The 13,577-nt window shown below is 46.1% G+C and overlaps 9 non-coding genes and 2 pseudogenes across 9 annotated transcripts; all 11 read left to right on the plus strand.

Moving 5' to 3' along the window:
• The first annotated feature begins 538 nt into the window (after positions 1-538).
• LOC141157916 (U2 spliceosomal RNA) lies at positions 539-729 on the plus strand. Its single transcript, XR_012247954.1, has one exon. It is a non-coding gene; the product is annotated as a U2 spliceosomal RNA (small nuclear RNA).
• A 1,110-nt stretch (positions 730-1,839) lies between these two features.
• LOC141160429 (U2 spliceosomal RNA) lies at positions 1,840-1,931 on the plus strand (annotated as a pseudogene).
• A 795-nt stretch (positions 1,932-2,726) lies between these two features.
• Positions 2,727-2,918, plus strand: LOC141160224 (U2 spliceosomal RNA). Its single transcript, XR_012250177.1, has one exon. It is a non-coding gene; the product is annotated as a U2 spliceosomal RNA (small nuclear RNA).
• Positions 2,919-4,033: 1,115 nt separating this feature from the next.
• LOC141157917 (U2 spliceosomal RNA) lies at positions 4,034-4,224 on the plus strand. Its single transcript, XR_012247955.1, has one exon. It is a non-coding gene; the product is annotated as a U2 spliceosomal RNA (small nuclear RNA).
• Positions 4,225-5,339: 1,115 nt separating this feature from the next.
• On the plus strand, positions 5,340-5,530 carry LOC141157918 (U2 spliceosomal RNA). Its single transcript, XR_012247956.1, has one exon. It is a non-coding gene; the product is annotated as a U2 spliceosomal RNA (small nuclear RNA).
• A 1,110-nt stretch (positions 5,531-6,640) lies between these two features.
• On the plus strand, positions 6,641-6,732 carry LOC141160430 (U2 spliceosomal RNA; annotated as a pseudogene).
• A 795-nt stretch (positions 6,733-7,527) lies between these two features.
• On the plus strand, positions 7,528-7,719 carry LOC141160174 (U2 spliceosomal RNA). The gene has a single exon (XR_012250136.1). It is a non-coding gene; the product is annotated as a U2 spliceosomal RNA (small nuclear RNA).
• Positions 7,720-8,836: 1,117 nt separating this feature from the next.
• LOC141157919 (U2 spliceosomal RNA) lies at positions 8,837-9,027 on the plus strand. Its single transcript, XR_012247957.1, has one exon. It is a non-coding gene; the product is annotated as a U2 spliceosomal RNA (small nuclear RNA).
• Positions 9,028-10,144: 1,117 nt separating this feature from the next.
• On the plus strand, positions 10,145-10,335 carry LOC141157920 (U2 spliceosomal RNA). Its single transcript, XR_012247958.1, has one exon. It is a non-coding gene; the product is annotated as a U2 spliceosomal RNA (small nuclear RNA).
• Positions 10,336-11,449: 1,114 nt separating this feature from the next.
• LOC141157921 (U2 spliceosomal RNA) lies at positions 11,450-11,640 on the plus strand. Its single transcript, XR_012247959.1, has one exon. It is a non-coding gene; the product is annotated as a U2 spliceosomal RNA (small nuclear RNA).
• A 1,117-nt stretch (positions 11,641-12,757) lies between these two features.
• On the plus strand, positions 12,758-12,948 carry LOC141157922 (U2 spliceosomal RNA). Its single transcript, XR_012247960.1, has one exon. It is a non-coding gene; the product is annotated as a U2 spliceosomal RNA (small nuclear RNA).
• The last annotated feature ends 629 nt before the right edge of the window (positions 12,949-13,577 follow it).

Genomic DNA, 13,577 nt, shown 5'->3' on the forward strand with positions numbered 1-13,577 from the left:
TAGTCTGTGGCATTCTTTTAAACTGTTGCTTATGGCGGTCTCTGTGAGCTTCTCAGTGACATTCAGCCATCCAGGTATCCCGCCTGCAGTAGACGGAATGTGGCAATGGAACGCTGGCTGCGCGTGTCATAATAGGCTCTGAGCCTTTATATACCTGCGCACAGCAGCAGCCACCTTCAGTCTGCTGCTGGACAGCCAGCAGCAGCAGCAGCAGGAGAGGTAATTAATCAGCAACCCTCCTGCTAAGGGTAGACAGCTGCTCGTTCCACCCCCCCCCCGCCTTAATTGGTTCTCCTCCCTTCCAACGGTGTTGAGGCGGGTGGGAACAGCCGGGGGTTGAGGGTACTGTGCTAAAAGAGGTGGAGTTATGCAGATCTAAAACGCGTGGATTGCAGCAGCAGCAAGCCGAAAAGTGCAGGCATGTGAGGGATCTAGAGGTTGACAGCATGTCTTCTTAACGGGAGTCCAGGTGGCCATCTCCACAAATGGACTTTTCAGAATCCTTGGGTGGCACCGTAGTCGGAAACCAATTCTGGTTATCGCTTCTCGGCCTTTTGGCTAAGATCAAGTGTAGTATCTGTTCTTATCAGTTTAATATCTGATACGTCCCCTATCTGGGGACCATATATTAAATGGATTTTTAGAACAGGGAGATGGAAAAAGAGCTTGCTCTGTCCACTCCACGCATTGACCTGGTATTGCAGTATCTCCAGGACCGGTGCACCCCTTCTTTAATGCAGTTTCTAAAATCAGAAAGAATTGAATTCAATGCTTTTTGTTCATTTGGCTTGTTTGTCGGATTTTGGGATGGACTCTTTGGCTTTGCTTTTCTTCTCCTCATTGGATTTTTCATGTTAAAAGTTGCAGAAGCCAGATGACAAGCTCATTTTGGTTCAACTTCAGCAACTGTGCATTGCATTGCCATGTAATGTAATGCAATGCTATCTATCTAGCTCTCCCTCTATACTTCCTTTTGGATAAACAGACATATTAGGCAAGCATTTTGGAGCTTTCACCTAAATAACTACAGGTGGTGAGATAAGCTGCACAATATAATTGACCTTTCAGTATATTGTTGCACACACACCATCTATTTAGCAAATGCCCTTGTTATCAACAGCAGCCTTTTAAACTCACCTGAGCTAACAGGTATGTGAGCTGGTTACTCTGCTGCGCTTAAAATTTCTTTTTTGGTTTGCTACAATGCCTTTTCTGAAACGTTGTCTCCCTCTGCTGGAACACTGACTTCTTTCATTTAATGCCTGCAGACTATAAAAGAGAAAAAAAAAAAAAAAAGTTTGGTTGATTAGTCTGTGGCATTCTTTTAAACTGTTGCTTATGGCGGTCTCTGTGAGCTTCTCAGTGACATTCAGCCATCCAGGTATCCCGCCTGCAGTAGACGGAATGTGGCAATGGAACGCTGGCTGCGCGTGTCATAATAGGCTCTGAGCCTTTATATACCTGCGCACAGCAGCAGCCACCTTCAGTCTGCTGCTGGACAGCCAGCAGCAGCAGGAGAGGTAATTAATCAGCAACCCTCCTGCTAAGGGTAGACAGCTGCTCGTTCCACCCCCCCCCCGCCTTAATTGGTTCTCCTCCCTTCCAACGGTGTTGAGGCGGGTGGGAACAGCCGGGGGTTGAGGGTACTGTGCTAAAAGAGGTGGAGTTATGCAGATCTAAAACGCGTGGATTGCAGCAGCAGCAAGCCGAAAAGTGCAGGCATGTGAGGGATCTAGAGGTTGACAGCATGTCTTCTTAACGGGAGTCCAGGTGGCCATCTCCACAAATGGACTTTTCAGAATCCTTGGGTGGCACCGTAGTCGGAAACCAATTCTGGTTATCGCTTCTCGGCCTTTTGGCTAAGATCAAGTGTAGTATCTTTCGAAAAGGCGGTTTTGGATGTTGGCCGCCCTAGTAGATTGATACATTATGCACACTGGGGTTTAGGCGCTTGTTAGTACGCCAGGTGGCTAATATAGTCATCTGGTGGAAAGCATGGCCCCCCAGGATCAACGCCATTGGGCCGGGGAAGATCGAAAGCCCGAAGTGTGAAGTGCCCCAGGAGTGGTGACCCTGGGGTGCCTTAACTCACTGGGATTGGGAACCCCACTTGAGTTTATGGCACATTTGCACAAGCACTTCAATATTTCTTTCTTCGCACACACCCTTATTCTGGGCCATCTGGCCTTAGGATGGGGAATTTTTTCAATTCCCGGTCGAAGGTCCGGGCAGTATTATACTGTGAAACCTTCACTATTTATTTAATTTCTTTGTCACTGTGTGTCCACTTATTCACGTGTGTCACGTCCTACTAGGATTTTGTCGGGATGCGGTTCCCTTATGGGTTCCTCTCTTGGCAGGTCTAGGGGGGGAGTGTGTGGCCATCAGGTTCCGCTCCCCCCTGAACCCCCCTGGCTCTCCTCTTTCGGGAGGAGAGCGTTGTTGGCTCCCCTCTTCCGGGAGGGGAGCACAGTCTTTGGCTCCCAGTGCCTTGCTCGGGTGAGAACTCGGGCAGGTGCTGGGGGTAAGATTGGGTCGCCTCTGGCTTCGGCTGGAGGTGGCTATTTGTCCCTGTTCCTCGCTGTGGCCTTCTGGCTCGGAGGGACGGGGAATGGTTTGGGGGACCCTTCTCCTTTTGGAGAGGGTTTCAAGAAGACCAGCATCCTAGTGCACTTTTTTTGTGGCACTTGTCACTTTTTTAAGCGCACTCGGGTTTTGTACACGAATTCGGGCTTTCGATAAAGAAAAAAAATAAAAAAAAAAAATCTGTTCTTATCAGTTTAATATCTGATACGTCCCCTATCTGGGGACCATATATTAAATGGATTTTTAGAACAGGGAGATGGAAAAAGAGCTTGCTCTGTCCACTCCACGCATTGACCTGGTATTGCAGTATCTCCAGGACCGGTGCACCCCTTCTTTAATGCAGTTTCTAAAATCAGAAAGAATTGAATTCAATGCTTTTTGTTCATTTGGCTTGTTTGTCGGATTTTGGGATGGACTCTTTGGCTTTGCTTTTCTTCTCCTCATTGGATTTTTCATGTTAAAAGTTGCAGAAGCCAGATGACAAGCTCATTTTGGTTCAACTTCAGCAACTGTGCATTGCATTGCCATGTAATGTAATGCAATGCTATCTATCTAGCTCTCCCTCTATACTTCCTTTTGGATAAACAGACATATTAGGCAAGCATTTTGGAGCTTTCACCTAAATAACTACAGGTGGTGAGATAAGCTGCACAATATAATTGACCTTTCAGTATATTGTTGCACACACACCATCTATTTAGCAAATGCCCTTGTTATCAACAGCAGCCTTTTAAACTCACCTGAGCTAACAGGTATGTGAGCTGGTTACTCTGCTGCGCTTAAAATTTCTTTTTTGGTTTGCTACAATGCCTTTTCTGAAACGTTGTCTCCCTCTGCTGGAACACTGACTTCTTTCATTTAATGCCTGCAGACTATAAAAGAGAAACCAACCCAAAAAGTTTGGTTGATTAGTCTGTGGCATTCTTTTAAACTGTTGCTTATGGCGGTCTCTGTGAGCTTCTCAGTGACATTCAGCCATCCAGGTATCCCGCCTGCAGTAGACGGAATATGGCAATGGAACGCTGGCTGCGCGTGTCATAATAGGCTCTGAGCCTTTATATACCTGCGCACAGCAGCAGCCACCTTCAGTCTGCTGCTGGACAGCCAGCAGCAGCAGCAGCAGGAGAGGTAATTAATCAGCAACCCTCCTGCTAAGGGTAGACAGCTGCTCGTTCCACCCCCCCCCCGCCTTAATTGGTTCTCCTCCCTTCCAACGGTGTTGAGGCGGGTGGGAACAGCCGGGGGTTGAGGGTACTGTGCTAAAAGAGGTGGAGTTATGCAGATCTAAAACGCGTGGATTGCAGCAGCAGCAAGCCGAAAAGTGCAGGCATGTGAGGGATCTAGAGGTTGACAGCATGTCTTCTTAACGGGAGTCCAGGTGGCCATCTCCACAAATGGACTTTTCAGAATCCTTGGGTGGCACCGTAGTCGGAAACCAATTCTGGTTATCGCTTCTCGGCCTTTTGGCTAAGATCAAGTGTAGTATCTGTTCTTATCAGTTTAATATCTGATACGTCCCCTATCTGGGGACCATATATTAAATGGATTTTTAGAACAGGGAGATGGAAAAAGAGCTTGCTCTGTCCACTCCACGCATTGACCTGGTATTGCAGTATCTCCAGGACCGGTGCACCCCTTCTTTAATGCAGTTTCTAAAATCAGAAAGAATTGAATTCAATGCTTTTTGTTCATTTGGCTTGTTTGTCGGATTTTGGGATGGACTCTTTGGCTTTGCTTTTCTTCTCCTCATTGGATTTTTCATGTTAAAAGTTGCAGAAGCCAGATGACAAGCTCATTTTGGTTCAACTTCAGCAACTGTGCATTGCATTGCCATGTAATGTAATGCAATGCTATCTATCTAGCTCTCCCTCTATACTTCCTTTTGGATAAACAGACATATTAGGCAAGCATTTTGGAGCTTTCACCTAAATAACTACAGGTGGTGAGATAAGCTGCACAATATAATTGACCTTTCAGTATATTTTTGCACACACACCATCTATTTAGCAAATGCCCTTGTTATCAACAGCAGCCTTTTAAACTCACGTGAGCTAACAGGTATGTGAGCTGGTTACTCTGCTGCGCTTAAAATTTCTTTTTTGGTTTGCTACAATGCCTTTTCTGAAACGTTGTCTCCCTCTGCTGGAACACTGACTTCTTTCATTTAATGCCTGCAGACTATAAAAGAGAAACCAACCCAAAAAGTTTGGTTGATTAGTCTGTGGCATTCTTTTAAACTGTTGCTTATGGCGGTCTCTGTGAGCTTCTCAGTGACATTCAGCCATCCAGGTATCCCGCCTGCAGTAGACGGAATGTGGCAATGGAACGCTGGCTGCGCGTGTCATAATAGGCTCTGAGCCTTTATATACCTGCGCACAGCAGCAGCCACCTTCAGTCTGCTGCTGGACAGCCAGCAGCAGCAGCAGCAGGAGAGGTAATTAATCAGCAACCCTCCTGCTAAGGGTAGACAGCTGCTCGTTCCACCCCCCCCCCGCCTTAATTGGTTCTCCTCCCTTCCAACGGTGTTGAGGCGGGTGGGAACAGCCGGGGGTTGAGGGTACTGTGCTAAAAGAGGTGGAGTTATGCAGATCTAAAACGCGTGGATTGCAGCAGCAGCAAGCCGAAAAGTGCAGGCATGTGAGGGATCTAGAGGTTGACAGCATGTCTTCTTAACGGGAGTCCAGGTGGCCATCTCCACAAATGGACTTTTCAGAATCCTTGGGTGGCACCGTAGTCGGAAACCAATTCTGGTTATCGCTTCTCGGCCTTTTGGCTAAGATCAAGTGTAGTATCTGTTCTTATCAGTTTAATATCTGATACGTCCCCTATCTGGGGACCATATATTAAATGGATTTTTAGAACAGGGAGATGGAAAAAGAGCTTGCTCTGTCCACTCCACGCATTGACCTGGTATTGCAGTATCTCCAGGACCGGTGCACCCCTTCTTTAATGCAGTTTCTAAAATCAGAAAGAATTGAATTCAATGCTTTTTGTTCATTTGGCTTGTTTGTCGGATTTTGGGATGGACTCTTTGGCTTTGCTTTTCTTCTCCTCATTGGATTTTTCATGTTAAAAGTTGCAGAAGCCAGATGACAAGCTCATTTTGGTTCAACTTCAGCAACTGTGCATTGCATTGCCATGTAATGTAATGCAATGCTATCTATCTAGCTCTCCCTCTATACTTCCTTTTGGATAAACAGACATATTAGGCAAGCATTTTGGAGCTTTCACCTAAATAACTACAGGTGGTGAGATAAGCTGCACAATATAATTGACCTTTCAGTATATTGTTGCACACACACCATCTATTTAGCAAATGCCCTTGTTATCAACAGCAGCCTTTTAAACTCACCTGAGCTAACAGGTATGTGAGCTGGTTACTCTGCTGCGCTTAAAATTTCTTTTTTGGTTTGCTACAATGCCTTTTCTGAAACGTTGTCTCCCTCTGCTGGAACACTGACTTCTTTCATTTAATGCCTGCAGACTATAAAAGAGAAAAAAAAAAAAAAAAGTTTGGTTGATTAGTCTGTGGCATTCTTTTAAACTGTTGCTTATGGCGGTCTCTGTGAGCTTCTCAGTGACATTCAGCCATCCAGGTATCCCGCCTGCAGTAGACGGAATGTGGCAATGGAACGCTGGCTGCGCGTGTCATAATAGGCTCTGAGCCTTTATATACCTGCGCACAGCAGCAGCCACCTTCAGTCTGCTGCTGGACAGCCAGCAGCAGCAGGAGAGGTAATTAATCAGCAACCCTCCTGCTAAGGGTAGACAGCTGCTCGTTCCACCCCCCCCCCGCCTTAATTGGTTCTCCTCCCTTCCAACGGTGTTGAGGCGGGTGGGAACAGCCGGGGGTTGAGGGTACTGTGCTAAAAGAGGTGGAGTTATGCAGATCTAAAACGCGTGGATTGCAGCAGCAGCAAGCCGAAAAGTGCAGGCATGTGAGGGATCTAGAGGTTGACAGCATGTCTTCTTAACGGGAGTCCAGGTGGCCATCTCCACAAATGGACTTTTCAGAATCCTTGGGTGGCACCGTAGTCGGAAACCAATTCTGGTTATCGCTTCTCGGCCTTTTGGCTAAGATCAAGTGTAGTATCTTTCGAAAAGGCGGTTTTGGATGTTGGCCGCCCTAGTAGATTGATACATTATGCACACTGGGGTTTAGGCGCTTGTTAGTACGCCAGGTGGCTAATATAGTCATCTGGTGGAAAGCATGGCCCCCCAGGATCAACGCCATTGGGCCGGGGAAGATCGAAAGCCCGAAGTGTGAAGTGCCCCAGGAGTGGTGACCCTGGGGTGCCTTAACTCACTGGGATTGGGAACCCCACTTGAGTTTATGGCACATTTGCACAAGCACTTCAATATTTCTTTCTTCGCACACACCCTTATTCTGGGCCTTCTGGCCTTAGGATGGGGAATTTTTTCAATTCCCGGTCGAAGGTCCGGGCAGTATTATACTGTGAAACCTTCACTATTTATTTAATTTCTTTGTCACTGTGTGTCCACTTATTCACGTGTGTCACGTCCTACTAGGATTTTGTCGGGATGCGGTTCCCTTATGGGTTCCTCTCTTGGCAGGTCTAGGGGGGGAGTGTGTGGCCATCAGGTTCCGCTCCCCCCTGAACCCCCCTGGCTCTCCTCTTTCGGGAGGAGAGCGTTGTTGGCTCCCCTCTTCCGGGAGGGGAGCACAGTCTTTGGCTCCCAGTGCCTTGCTCGGGTGAGAACTCGGGCAGGTGCTGGGGGTAAGATTGGGTCGCCTCTGGCTTCGGCTGGAGGTGGCTATTTGTCCCTGTTCCTCGCTGTGGCCTTCTGGCTCGGAGGGACGGGGAATGGTTTGGGGGACCCTTCTCCTTTTGGAGAGGGTTTCAAGAAGACCAGCATCCTAGTGCACTTTTTTTGTGGCACTTGTCACTTTTTTAAGCGCACTCGGGTTTTGTACACGAATTCGGGCTTTCGATAAAGAAAAAAAATCAAAAAAAAAAATCTGTTCTTATCAGTTTAATATCTGATACGTCCCCTATCTGGGGACCATATATTAAATGGATTTTTAGAACAGGGAGATGGAAAAAGAGCTTGCTCTGTCCACTCCACGCATTGACCTGGTATTGCAGTATCTCCAGGACCGGTGCACCCCTTCTTTAATGCAGTTTCTAAAATCAGAAAGAATTGAATTCAATGCTTTTTGTTCATTTGGCTTGTTTGTCGGATTTTGGGATGGACTCTTTGGCTTTGCTTTTCTTCTCCTCATTGGATTTTTCATGTTAAAAGTTGCAGAAGCCAGATGACAAGCTCATTTTGGTTCAACTTCAGCAACTGTGCATTGCATTGCCATGTAATGTAATGCAATGCTATCTATCTAGCTCTCCCTCTATACTTCCTTTTGGATAAACAGACATATTAGGCAAGCATTTTGGAGCTTTCACCTAAATAACTACAGGTGGTGAGATAAGCTGCACAATATAATTGACCTTTCAGTATATTGTTGCACACACACCATCTATTTAGCAAATGCCCTTGTTATCAACAGCAGCCTTTTAAACTCACCTGAGCTAACAGGTATGTGAGCTGGTTACTCTGCTGCGCTTAAAATTTCTTTTTTGGTTTGCTACAATGCCTTTTCTGAAACGTTGTCTCCCTCTGCTGGAACACTGACTTCTTTCATTTAATGCCTGCAGACTATAAAAGAGAAACCAACCCAAAAAGTTTGGTTGATTAGTCTGTGGCATTCTTTTAAACTGTTGCTTATGGCGGTCTCTGTGAGCTTCTCAGTGACATTCAGCCATCCAGGTATCCCGCCTGCAGTAGACGGAATGTGGCAATGGAACGCTGGCTGCGCGTGTCATAATAGGCTCTGAGCCTTTATATACCTGCGCACAGCAGCAGCCACCTTCAGTCTGCTGCTGGACAGCCAGCAGCAGCAGCAGCAGGAGAGGTAATTAATCAGCAACCCTCCTGCTAAGGGTAGACAGCTGCTCGTTCCACCCCCCCCCCCTGCCTTAATTGGTTCTCCTCCCTTCCAACGGTTTTGAGGCGGGTGGGAACAGCCGGGGGTTGAGGGTACTGTGCTTAAAGAGGTGGAGTTATGCAGATCTAAAACGCGTGGATTGCAGCAGCAGCAAGCCGAAAAGTGCAGGCATGTGAGGGATCTAGAGGTTGACAGCATGTCTTCTTAACGGGAGTCCAGGTGGCCATCTCCATAAATGGACTTTTCAGAATCCTTGGGTGGCACCGTAGTCGGAAACCAATTCTGGTTATCGCTTCTCGGCCTTTTGGCTAAGATCAAGTGTAGTATCTGTTCTTATCAGTTTAATATCTGATACGTCCCCTATCTGGGGACCATATATTAAATGGATTTTTAGAACAGGGAGATGGAAAAAGAGCTTGCTCTGTCCACTCCACGCATTGACCTGGTATTGCAGTATCTCCAGGACCGGTGCACCCCTTCTTTAATGCAGTTTCTAAAATCAGAAAGAATTGAATTCAATGCTTTTTGTTCATTTGGCTTGTTTGTCGGATTTTGGGATGGACTCTTTGGCTTTGCTTTTCTTCTCCTCATTGGATTTTTCATGTTAAAAGTTGCAGAAGCCAGATGACAAGCTCATTTTGGTTCAACTTCAGCAACTGTGCATTGCATTGCCATGTAATGTAATGCAATGCTATCTATCTAGCTCTCCCTCTATACTTCCTTTTGGATAAACAGACATATTAGGCAAGCATTTTGGAGCTTTCACCTAAATAACTACAGGTGGTGAGATAAGCTGCACAATATAATTGACCTTTCAGTATATTGTTGCACACACACCATCTATTTAGCAAATGCCCTTGTTATCAACAGCAGCCTTTTAAACTCACCTGAGCTAACAGGTATGTGCGCTGGTTACTCTGCTGCGCTTAAAATTTCTTTTTTGGTTTGCTACAATGCCTTTTCTGAAACGTTGTCTCCCTCTGCTGGAACACTGACTTCTTTCATTTAATGCCTGCAGACTATAAAAGAGAAACCAACCCAAAAAGTTTGGTTGATTAGTCTGTGGCATTCTTTTAAACTGTTGCTTATGGCGGTCTCTGTGAGCTTCTCAGTGACATTCAGCCATCCAGGTATCCCGCCTGCAGTAGACGGAATGTGGCAATGGAACGCTGGCTGCGCGTGTCATAATAGGCTCTGAGCCTTTATATACCTGCGCACAGCAGCAGCCACCTTCAGTCTGCTGCTGGACAGCCAGCAGCAGCAGCAGCAGGAGAGGTAATTAATCAGCAACCCTCCTGCTAAGGGTAGACAGCTGCTCGTTCCACCCCCCCCCCCCGCCTTAATTGGTTCTCCTCCCTTCCAACGGTGTTGAGGCGGGTGGGAACAGCCGGGGGTTGAGGGTACTGTGCTAAAAGAGGTGGAGTTATGCAGATCTAAAACGCGTGGATTGCTGCAGCAGCAAGCCGAAAAGTGCAGGCATGTGAGGGATCTAGAGGTTGACAGCATGTCTTCTTAACGGGAGTCCAGGTGGCCATCTCCACAAATGGACTTTTCAGAATCCTTGGGTGGCACCGTAGTCGGAAACCAATTCTGGTTATCGCTTCTCGGCCTTTTGGCTAAGATCAAGTGTAGTATCTGTTCTTATCAGTTTAATATCTGATACGTCCCCTATCTGGGGACCATATATTAAATGGATTTTTAGAACAGGGAGATGGAAAAAGAGCTTGCTCTGTCCACTCCACGCATTGACCTGGTATTGCAGTATCTCCAGGACCGGTGCACCCCTTCTTTAATGCAGTTTCTAAAATCAGAAAGAATTGAATTCAATGCTTTTTGTTCATTTGGCTTGTTTGTCGGATTTTGGGATGGACTCTTTGGCTTTGCTTTTCTTCTCCTCATTGGATTTTTCATGTTAAAAGTTGCAGAAGCCAGATGACAAGCTCATTTTGGTTCAACTTCAGCAACTGTGCATTGCATTGCCATGTAATGTAATGCAATGCTATCTATCTAGCTCTCCCTCTATACTTCCTTTTGGATAAACAGACATATTAGGCAAGCATTTTGGAGCTTTCACCTAAATAACTACAGGTGGTGAGATAAGCTGCACAATATAATTGACCTTTCAGTATATTGTTGCACACACACCATCTATTTAGCAAATGCCCTTGTTATCAACAGCAGCCTTTTAAACTCACCTGAGCTAACAGGTATGTGAGCTGGTTACTCTGCTGCGCTTAAAATTTCTTTTTTGGTTTGCTACAATGCCTTTTCTGAAACGTTGTCTCCCTCTGCTGGAACACTGACTTCTTTCATTTAATGCCTGCAGACTATAAAAGAGAAACCAACCCAAAAAGTTTGGTTGATTAGTCTGTGGCATTCTTTTAAACTGTTGCTTATGGCGGTCTCTGTGAGCTTCTCAGTGACATTCAGCCATCCAGGTATCCCGCCTGCAGTAGACGGAATGTGGCAATGGAACGCTGGCTGCGCGTGTCATAATAGGCTCTGAGCCTTTATATACCTGCGCAAAGCAGCAGCCACCTTCAGTCTGCTGCTGGACAGCCAGCAGCAGCAGCAGCAGGAGAGGTAATTAATCAGCAACCCTCCTGCTAAGGGTAGACAGCTGCTCGTTCCACCCCCCCCCGCCTTAATTGGTTCTCCTCCCTTCCAACGGTGTTGAGGCGGGTGGGAACAGCCGGGGGTTGAGGGTACTGTGCTAAAAGAGGTGGAGTTATGCAGATCTAAAACGCGTGGATTGCAGCAGCAGCAAGCCGAAAAGTGCAGGCATGTGAGGGATCTAGAGGTTGACAGCATGTCTTCTTAACGGGAGTCCAGGTGGCCATCTCCACAAATGGACTTTTCAGAATCCTTGGGTGGCACCGTAGTCGGAAACCAATTCTGGTTATCGCTTCTCGGCCTTTTGGCTAAGATCAAGTGTAGTATCTGTTCTTATCAGTTTAATATCTGATACGTCCCCTATCTGGGGACCATATATTAAATGGATTTTTAGAACAGGGAGATGGAAAAAGAGCTTGCTCTGTCCACTCCACGCATTGACCTGGTATTGCAGTATCTCCAGGACCGGTGCACCCCTTCTTTAATGCAGTTTCTAAAATCAGAAAGAATTGAATTCAATGCTTTTTGTTCATTTGGCTTGTTTGTCGGATTTTGGGATGGACTCTTTGGCTTTGCTTTTCTTCTCCTCATTGGATTTTTCATGTTAAAAGTTGCAGAAGCCAGATGACAAGCTCATTTTGGTTCAACTTCAGCAACTGTGCATTGCATTGCCATGTAATGTAATGCAATGCTATCTATCTAGCTCTCCCTCTATACTTCCTTTTGGATAAACAGACATATTAGGCAAGCATTTTGGAGCTTTCACCTAAATAACTACAGGTGGTGAGATAAGCTGCACAATATAATTGACCTTTCAGTATATTGTTGCACACACACCATCTATTTAGCAAATGCCCTTGTTATCAACAGCAGCCTTTTAAACTCACCTGAGCTAACAGGTATGTGAGCTGGTTACTCTGCTGCGCTTAAAATTTCTTTTTTGGTTTGCTACAATGCCTTTTCTGAAACGTTGTCTCCCTCTGCTGGAACACTGACTTCTTTCATTTAATGCCTGCAGACTATAAAAGAGAAACCAACCCAAAAAGTTTGGTTGATTAGTCTGTGGCATTCTTTTAAACTGTTGCTTATGGCGGTCTCTGTGAGCTTCTCAGTGACATTCAGCCATCCAGGTATCCCGCCTGCAGTAGACGGAATGTGGCAATGGAACGCTGGCTGCGCGTGTCATAATAGGCTCTGAGCCTTTATATACCTGCGCACAGCAGCAGCCACCTTCAGTCTGCTGCTGGACAGCCAGCAGCAGCAGCAGCAGGAGAGGTAATTAATCAGCAACCCTCCTGCTAAGGGTAGACAGCTGCTCGTTCCACCCCCCCCCCCCGCCTTAATTGGTTCTCCTCCCTTCCAACGGTGTTGAGGCGGGTGGGAACAGCCGGGGGTTGAGGGTACTGTGCTAAAAGAGGTGGAGTTATGCAGATCTAAAACGCGTGGATTGCAGCAGCAGCAAGCCGAAAAGTGCAGGCATGTGAGGGATCTAGAGGTTGACAGCATGTCTTCTTAACGGGAGTCCAGGTGGCCATCTCCACAAATGGACTTTTCAGAATCCTTGGGTGGCACCGTAGTCGGAAACCAATTCTGGTTATCGCTTCTCGGCCTTTTGGCTAAGATCAAGTGTAGTATCTGTTCTTATCAGTTTAATATCTGATACGTCCCCTATCTGGGGACCATATATTAAATGGATTTTTAGAACAGGGAGATGGAAAAAGAGCTTGCTCTGTCCACTCCACGCATTGACCTGGTATTGCAGTATCTCCAGGACCGGTGCACCCCTTCTTTAATGCAGTTTCTAAAATCAGAAAGAATTGAATTCAATGCTTTTTGTTCATTTGGCTTGTTTGTCGGATTTTGGGATGGACTCTTTGGCTTTGCTTTTCTTCTCCTCATTGGATTTTTCATGTTAAAAGTTGCAGAAGCCAGATGACAAGCTCATTTTGGTTCAACTTCAGCAACTGTGCATTGCATTGCCATGTAATGTAATGCAATGCTATCTATCTAGCTCTCCCTCTATACTTCCTTTTGGATAAACAGACATATTAGGCAAGCATTTTGGAGCTTTCACCTAAATAACTACAGGTGGTGAGATAAGCTGCACAATATAATTGACCTTTCAGTATATTGTTGCACACACACCATCTATTTAGCAAATGCCCTTGTTATCAACAGCAGCCTTTTAAACTCACCTGAGCTAACAGGTATGTGAGCTGGTTACTCTGCTGCGCTTAAAATTTCTTTTTTGGTTTGCTACAATGCCTTTTCTGAAACGTTGTCTCCCTCTGCTGGAACACTGACTTCTTTCATTTAATGCCTGCAGACTATAAAAGAGAAACCAACCCAAAAAGTTTGGTTGATTAGTCTGTGGCATTCTTTTAAACTGTTGCTTATGGCGGTCTCTGTGAGCTTC

Source organism: Phyllobates terribilis, unplaced genomic scaffold, assembly GCF_046119375.1.
Source record: "Phyllobates terribilis strain yellow unplaced genomic scaffold, ASM4611937v1 Scaffold_8__6_contigs__length_399053987, whole genome shotgun sequence".
Lineage (NCBI taxonomy): Eukaryota > Metazoa > Chordata > Amphibia > Anura > Dendrobatidae > Phyllobates > Phyllobates terribilis.